General features: G+C 46.5%; 1 long non-coding RNA gene across 1 annotated transcript in view; it reads left to right on the top strand.

Moving 5' to 3' along the window:
• Nucleotides 1-5,526, top strand: part of LOC134095964 (uncharacterized) — a 24,793-nt gene extending 19,267 nt beyond the window's left edge. Inside the window, exon 4 of the long non-coding RNA XR_009940659.1 lies at nucleotides 5,457-5,526. This is a non-coding gene — a long non-coding RNA (uncharacterized LOC134095964). The remainder of the gene's footprint in view (nucleotides 1-5,456) is intronic.
• Nucleotides 5,527-6,964: the final 1,438 nt, after the last annotated feature.

Genomic DNA, 6,964 nt, shown 5'->3' with positions numbered 1-6,964 from the left:
ATTGTTGATGTTCGGGCTCCCCCAGTGTGCACAAGAATGACTGAGAGCAAAAACAGGAAGACGGTCCTGCAACACTTGAGCGCAGAAGAGAGCACAGACCTTTTTATTCGCCTCCCAAACACCGCTTAAGAGTGGGAATGTGTATTCCAATAAAAGTGTTTCATTTCTTCACACAGTAGTTCTTAACGCAGTATTACTTTAAATAAACACTGCAATTCCAGCATGGCTCTGTGAATAAATAGAACAAAGGAGAAGCAACGGATTTCCTCTCTTGATTGCGCGCAGATGTGAGCCAGGATCTGGAGTTAGTTAAACTTCGATTAAGAGGGAATCTCGGAGTAATTCAATAAATAGGGATGCTGCTATACAGACAGCGTTTTAATGTGTGTTACAGCATGCTAGCATTTCATGTTCCTGCTGCGAGTACAGTATGTGTGTATCCACTGTATATATCTCAAATAGTAACAGTAACGATGCAGATATGTGAACATTTCACTTTGAGGTCTTCGGGGATTTGTTATTTCCTCTTATGCATGGCAGGAAATGAGATGAAGGCATGATTTGCAGTCTTTTTGTAATGCTTAGATCGTTATGATGGGCTATGCTGAAGTGTGCCTTAGTGGGAATTGATAAACAAAATGATACAGTCATATAACACCCTCACTCACGTACACATAAACGGCATTGATAGTACCATTGGAAGTTAAGGCAGGAGTAGAGACAAAGAGCAGAGGCAGAGACACTATTCATCTCAGAAACCCAAACAGGTGTCAGATATGCAGAGACCCAGCTGCTACCTCCTCTCTCTCTCTGTCTCTCTCTGTGTCTCTCTATCTTTCTCTCTATCTAAATCTCGAAGCCTCTCTGTCTTGTGGTGCTCTGTGTGTGTGTGTGTGTGTGTGTGTGTGTGTGTGTGTGTGAGAGAGAGATGATCAAATCATCATATGAAAAAATCCGATCGGATCGGAGCAAGAGGCGTAAAGGTCATGGGGAGTGGGTAAAAATGGATGAAGGCTAATGATTATCTCAACCTTTATCTAATCAATAATCATTTATCCAACAATATTACCCACACCCGCAGCGCGCTGCCCATTAAGCCGGCCCTGGATGCCGGCGGCTCCTGCGGAGGCCCTGCCTGGCAGCTTTATGGCCGGAGATGAGCGCCTTTTGTCAGGGAGGCAGCCCGAGAGTGCCCCCGCAGCCGCTAGCCGCTAGCCTAGCACTAGCAGCAACGAGCAGCCTGATTTAAAGGCCTGATATGTCCCACAGCTGGGGCCAGACACAAAGCACCCAGAGAGAGAGAGGGAGAGAAGGAGGGAGAGAGAGAGAAAGGGAGGGAGGGAGAGGGAGAGAGAGGGAGAGAGAGAGAGAGGGAGGGAGAGAGAGAGAGAGGGGAGAGGAAACAGAGTATGCAAATGCACCACAACATATGAAAATACTTTTCTGCTTAATTTGCGGAGCGTGTTCATGATTGCCCACTCAAAATAATCAACACACACCAAGGGGGGAAAAAAAATCTGCTCATTGAGTCGGACCTGTGGCAGACATTTCCCGCCATTAGGAAAGGGGATACGAGATAAAGATGGAATCATATTTGGGGGTGGGGTGAGTCAGGCTGCCTTGTGTTTGATTATATCTATTTCTCCTGGCATCTGTGTCATTTTTACGAGCCTGGCCCGGTACTGGAGTGACACCAGCCCTCTGTCTGTCTCTGTCTGCCCCCCCCCCCCCCCCCCCACTACCCCCCCCCCCCCCTGCTCTGATGCCATCTTCATCATGAGCCCTGGCTTTATTGCCTTTAATGACTCCCTCTTTCCCTTCATTAATTCTTTATCGATTTCTCTGGACGTCTGCTGAATTAATTTTCAATTACGGAGGATTTTAAAAAACGCACTACAAATGTGTGTGTCCGTGTACATTTGCAAGTGTTTGTAAGTATGCGATTATCGTTTGGGGAGGGGGGCGGGGGTATAAAACCTTCTCCCCTACAGCATCCAGGTATGCTCTGTTTCCAGGTGAAATGGATTCCTTTTTTTTATTCTTATTTTGTGCACTCACAGGTGTGTGCGAGCATGCGCACACACACAGACATGCTCACATACATGCATACACACACAGACACACACACACTCACACACACAGACATGCACATAGAGGGAGGCGCTGGGGAGGGTGTGAATCTGACAGAATGAAATTGTACTAAAGGTCAGTGTGAGCTAATGGCTGGGGTATCTTACATGAAATAAGTCCAGACACTTTCGACAGGTCTCTCAATGTCACAGAGCAGCCTTTAGCCGCAGCCCCTGACGTGACTGGAAAGCAACGCGAGAGAGCTGGGGTGGAGATGGTGTGTGTGTGTGTGTGTGTGTGTGTGTGTGTGTGTGTGTGTGTGTGTGTGAGGTCGGGGGGGGGGGAGGGGAGGGGGGGGGGGGTGTGATGTGGATTGGCGTGGCACTGGACAGGCATCTAATTTACACACCCTTCAAAACAGCACAAACATCTCTGGCGAGCGTGCATCACACATCTCTCTCACACACACACACACACACACACACACACACACATACACGTGCATGATAGCCATGCCAGGCCTCCCCATTGCAGCCAAAACTCATCTGCTACAGGTACACACACACACACACGCACACACACACACTCAAACTCACAGTTCTGTGCACTCAGGAATAGATTGCCAATATGTCATATGAAAAGGCTGTTAATTAGAGTAATTACTCACTTTGAGTTCCATGACAGATATTGAGCGTCTTTTTTTAAAAGTACTACAGTTTGGATTAGAACGGCGACTACTGAAACAAATGTGTTCAGCTCAAAGACAGCACTTGTTGAACAAAAAACACTACACAAAAACTATTAAACACACCATATACTTTTTAGGTCACAGTAAAAATCCAAAACTATGTGTGTAGTTGTTAGTATGTCGTTAGTGTATTTTTAAAACGTACCTCAGGTTTTTACAATTTAAAGCACATTTGTTTTTATACTTACTGCAAATTTGTATTTGTTTCTGCATCTCCCTCTCTGTCTCTCTCTCTCTCTCTCTCTCTCTCTTTCTGTGTATGTGTGTGTGTGTGTGTGTGTGTGTGTGTGTGTGTGTGTGTGCATAGTCAGCCAGTGTTTGTGTGTGTCCTGACCCCGGCCTCTCCGCGCTCATCCCCATGTGAGCGTGTGTGTGAAATACAGCGCTCTAATTGTCAGGTCTGGCCCCCACATTCCTTACCCGGACGCCCGCCCCAGCTCGCTGTCACTTTAACAACCTGAAGTTATCACCCGAATAGAGATTTCAGGTTCAAAGTGCCTCTAAGAGTATATAGATACATTTTCCGTCAATAAATTCACCTTCCATCCGGCCCCCTTAAGCCAAATAACCCCACTGGTCTGATTGATGTTTTTACCGCAAAATTATACCATGTCTGTCGCCGCAGAGAGAAAGAGAGAGGGAGACAGAGAGAGAGATAGAGAGAGAGAGAGAGAGAGAGAGAGAGAGAGAGAGAGGAACGGTCTCCATTCCAAAATTAGCCAACCATCAACATAAAACAGGATAAGTCCAACATGGTGTCATTTCACTGGAGTATTGATTCTTGCAGACGCGGTGGATCCTGAGCGGATTTCCCATAAAAGCAGTAGCCAGAGTGTCTTCTCCGGGAGACAGTAGAGGAAAGCACATAAAGATGACAATAATATACAAGTCTGGAGTCCCTCAGACCCCCAAACACAGTCGGCCAGCCGTTAACCTTTACTTAACCGAGTTGCCTCGTAAAGATGCACCATATTCTGTTTCTCTCGGCCTAAAGGACAAGCTGCGTTCATAAAAATCAATCATCGTGTTTCTGGAGGAAGAACACTGATCAGACGTTGTGTAATGGTAATGTGGTCTATGTTGCTTAATCTGTGGTCGCTGACTAATTTTCAGAAATGACAGTGCTAATGTCATGAATAGACATTCAGATAATGATCCGAGCTCCCACACACTAGTTCTGATTTCTTTTATCCCAGCCTCTTGACAACTTAACATGACTGGTCTTTAGAATAAGATTGATGGCATAGTTTTTTTTTTTTTTTTTTTAATTCATTTCCAATACTGAAAAAAAGGCACATTGGAACACATAAAACAAGTAATCAAATATTTTGTGTAAGATAACCCGCATGCATTGACATGCTATTGACAAAAGGAGGAAGAGCAAAAGCCACTTTTTTGGGACTTGTCAAATTACAGTTGAGCCGCACAATGGGATCAGAAAGTCTAACAGAATATATTTTATCCAGGCCTCTCGGCTTTATTGTTCTCCTCAACAATGCTCAGGCAAATGTCGGGCCAGCCAATGGGATGTAGCGTAAGTGTTTCAGTATGACAAAGCGGGATAAAAAAGATTGTTTAACCAGCCAATCGGATGCCACGTAAGTGCTTCAGCATGCCTGTGAAGTGAGGGCTTGTTTAACCAGCTCCAGTCGCTGAGCCCTAATGAAAGCCAGACAGAGAGAGGGTTTGGATTGATTTCCAACATCTTGATTTAATATCCTGAATTAATTATTTTAACTTGAATAATATATAAAGGAAAATAAATGTAGAACACTCTGGGGAACAAGAGAGGGCTTCACTGCTGCCGAGTTATCTCATGGTCAATCTCACCCACAGACTGCTTTCAGCTGTGTGTGCGTTTGGGTACGTATACATGTGTGGGAGTGGGCCAAAGCGCCTATGCACGTAATTGTGTGTGTATGTATCGCTCTCTCACTCCCCCCTGGTCTGTGTGTGTGTGTGTGTGTGTGTGCGTGTGTGTTTACGTGTGTGTCATGACATCATTGTGATCTAGGCAGAATACTGAGCGCATATACATTTCAGTATTAAATATGTTGTGTGCTTAGACAGACAGCTGTTGTTAGAAGAAGCTCTTCATGTTTTTAGACATTCTCTTTGGTACTGGAGTGGAGGCAAGATGACAAAACCAAGGGGGTAGTTTGCCCAGGGCTATAGAGGAGGGCTCGAGTTCTAAACGCACTACTGCTGTTTCATTGGCGAGAGAACAATTTGCTACAGAAGTGGATGAAACCGTACAGTGAAGTGTGCAAAGTCAAAAGAGGAAAACACAAATACCGAGCCCATTTTCTTCATTTCCCAGAAGGCCATGCATCTGGCCTAGGAATAATACGGCTCCTTGGAGACACGGATATCAATCAGAACGCCTGAAAGGCAGAAGCGAAGGCATTCTCTGATTATTCTGACAAATAGTGTAGCAAAAAAAAGCTCGCCGGGAAATATCTAATATTCACCACCTGCATTGTTCCCAGGAGCAGTTATTGGCACACAGGCGTCCCTTTCGATTACATTTATTGATAACTTATTCACGTTTTACTACACGCAAAGTGTGGGAGAGAATCATCAGTTCATAACACATTTTCCCTTCTGCATTTGTTCTTCTTTCTCTCTCATCCTGCAGTGAAATGAGAGGGAGCATTAACCACCCTTACAGCTTCCCTGTGTGTTGGCCTCCTCCGTCTCTGCGTGCCACTGCACGATTGGTAGGTAGCTAGGTGCCCCCCTCCCCACACACACACACACACCCTGCACGCCCCCACACACCCTCACTCTCAGCGCTAACTCCACCCCCACCCCCGCTCACTTCTGACACTCGGATTATCATAAAAGAAGGCTACTGTCAGCACGCCTGTGATTTACTGACAGCTTGAGCCAATCAATCTCAAAGTTCCGATTAAAAGTACAAGAGTGGAGCTTCATCCTCTTCTCTCCCTCCCTCTCTCTCCCTCCCTTTCTTCCCCCACCCTTTTTTTTATTTTAATCTAAGCGAAAATAAAGGGAGGCCTTTAAATTTCATAGCTTCCAGAAAACTCTGGCAAGTATTCATTGTGCTCTACTTTTCCCTTTCAACCTCTCGGCAGGAGGCTGCGCTCATGACATCTTTATATACGATGTTCTCGTTTCAAAATGCCATCGACGCTTCAGATGAGCGCGGCACTGTGATCTCGGAATGCAAAAAAACACTGGCATCAGATTTTTCTTATTGACACACGCTCTGCAGTGGAGCACGCCTGAAGGAGCCAAAGGGCGTAGCGTCTCACAGTCAAAGCACTGCGTTTCCACTTCCCTCCGTTCCTCTGCACACTGCCAAGGCCTAATTAGGATGGGCTGCCTCTTTTTATTCATTAAATAATGCTCAATGACTATCGGGTGGTGGTATTTTTTCTTTCCTTTTTTCATCCTCTCCCCCCCTCTTCCTTTTATTCCACCTATTTTATGGAGGAGTGCAACAGTGTTACTGGGACAGGGAGAACACTTAATCACCCAGACAAACACACCATTATCTGCGGGATTCATCAGGCTGCAGCCTGCATTAGATATGGTAAACCGCTCTCATTACCCTGAAACAGATGCAGCCCAAACACACAGGAGGGATCACAGGTCAGTGAGTAGTGAGGGCTACACTAGCCATTTTAGGAACTTTCACGAGATCAACTCAAAATGGCCTCTCTTTCAAATTATTCAGAGTGACCCCCCCCCCCCCCCCCACCCCCCCATCCTCATCTCGCCGTGTTGTCAGATTGAAGTGACTAACATCGCCGCCGCGGCCTGGCGGAGTGGCAAGTGCCGTCACGCGTTGGCTAACATTGTGCCGGCGCCATTTGAATGTTTCTGGGGAGGAGATCACAAAGTCATTAACCATTTTCTGTCTTTCTCAGCAGTTAGTGGCGGCGTGGCCGGGCTGCCAGGGTCCCCGTGCCGTAATGTATTGTGCTGCACACAAGAAGGATGGCCGCATCCCTGCCTCCGGGCGCCGGGGGAGCCTGCGGAGATGCCGGAGCGCAGGTATATGGATGGCCTGGGGAGGTCTCCATCATTCATAAAACATGCCGTCGCGCCAGGGCCGAATTGATCTTGCAAAAGAAGCAGGGTGGCACGGCGACCACTTCATTAGTCTTCGCGCACCAA

Source organism: Sardina pilchardus, chromosome 11, assembly GCF_963854185.1.
Source record: "Sardina pilchardus chromosome 11, fSarPil1.1, whole genome shotgun sequence".
In the NCBI taxonomy this organism is placed as follows: domain Eukaryota; kingdom Metazoa; phylum Chordata; class Actinopteri; order Clupeiformes; family Clupeidae; genus Sardina; species Sardina pilchardus.
Note: the sequence above shows the minus strand (reverse complement) of the source record. Positions and strands in the feature narration are given on the sequence as shown.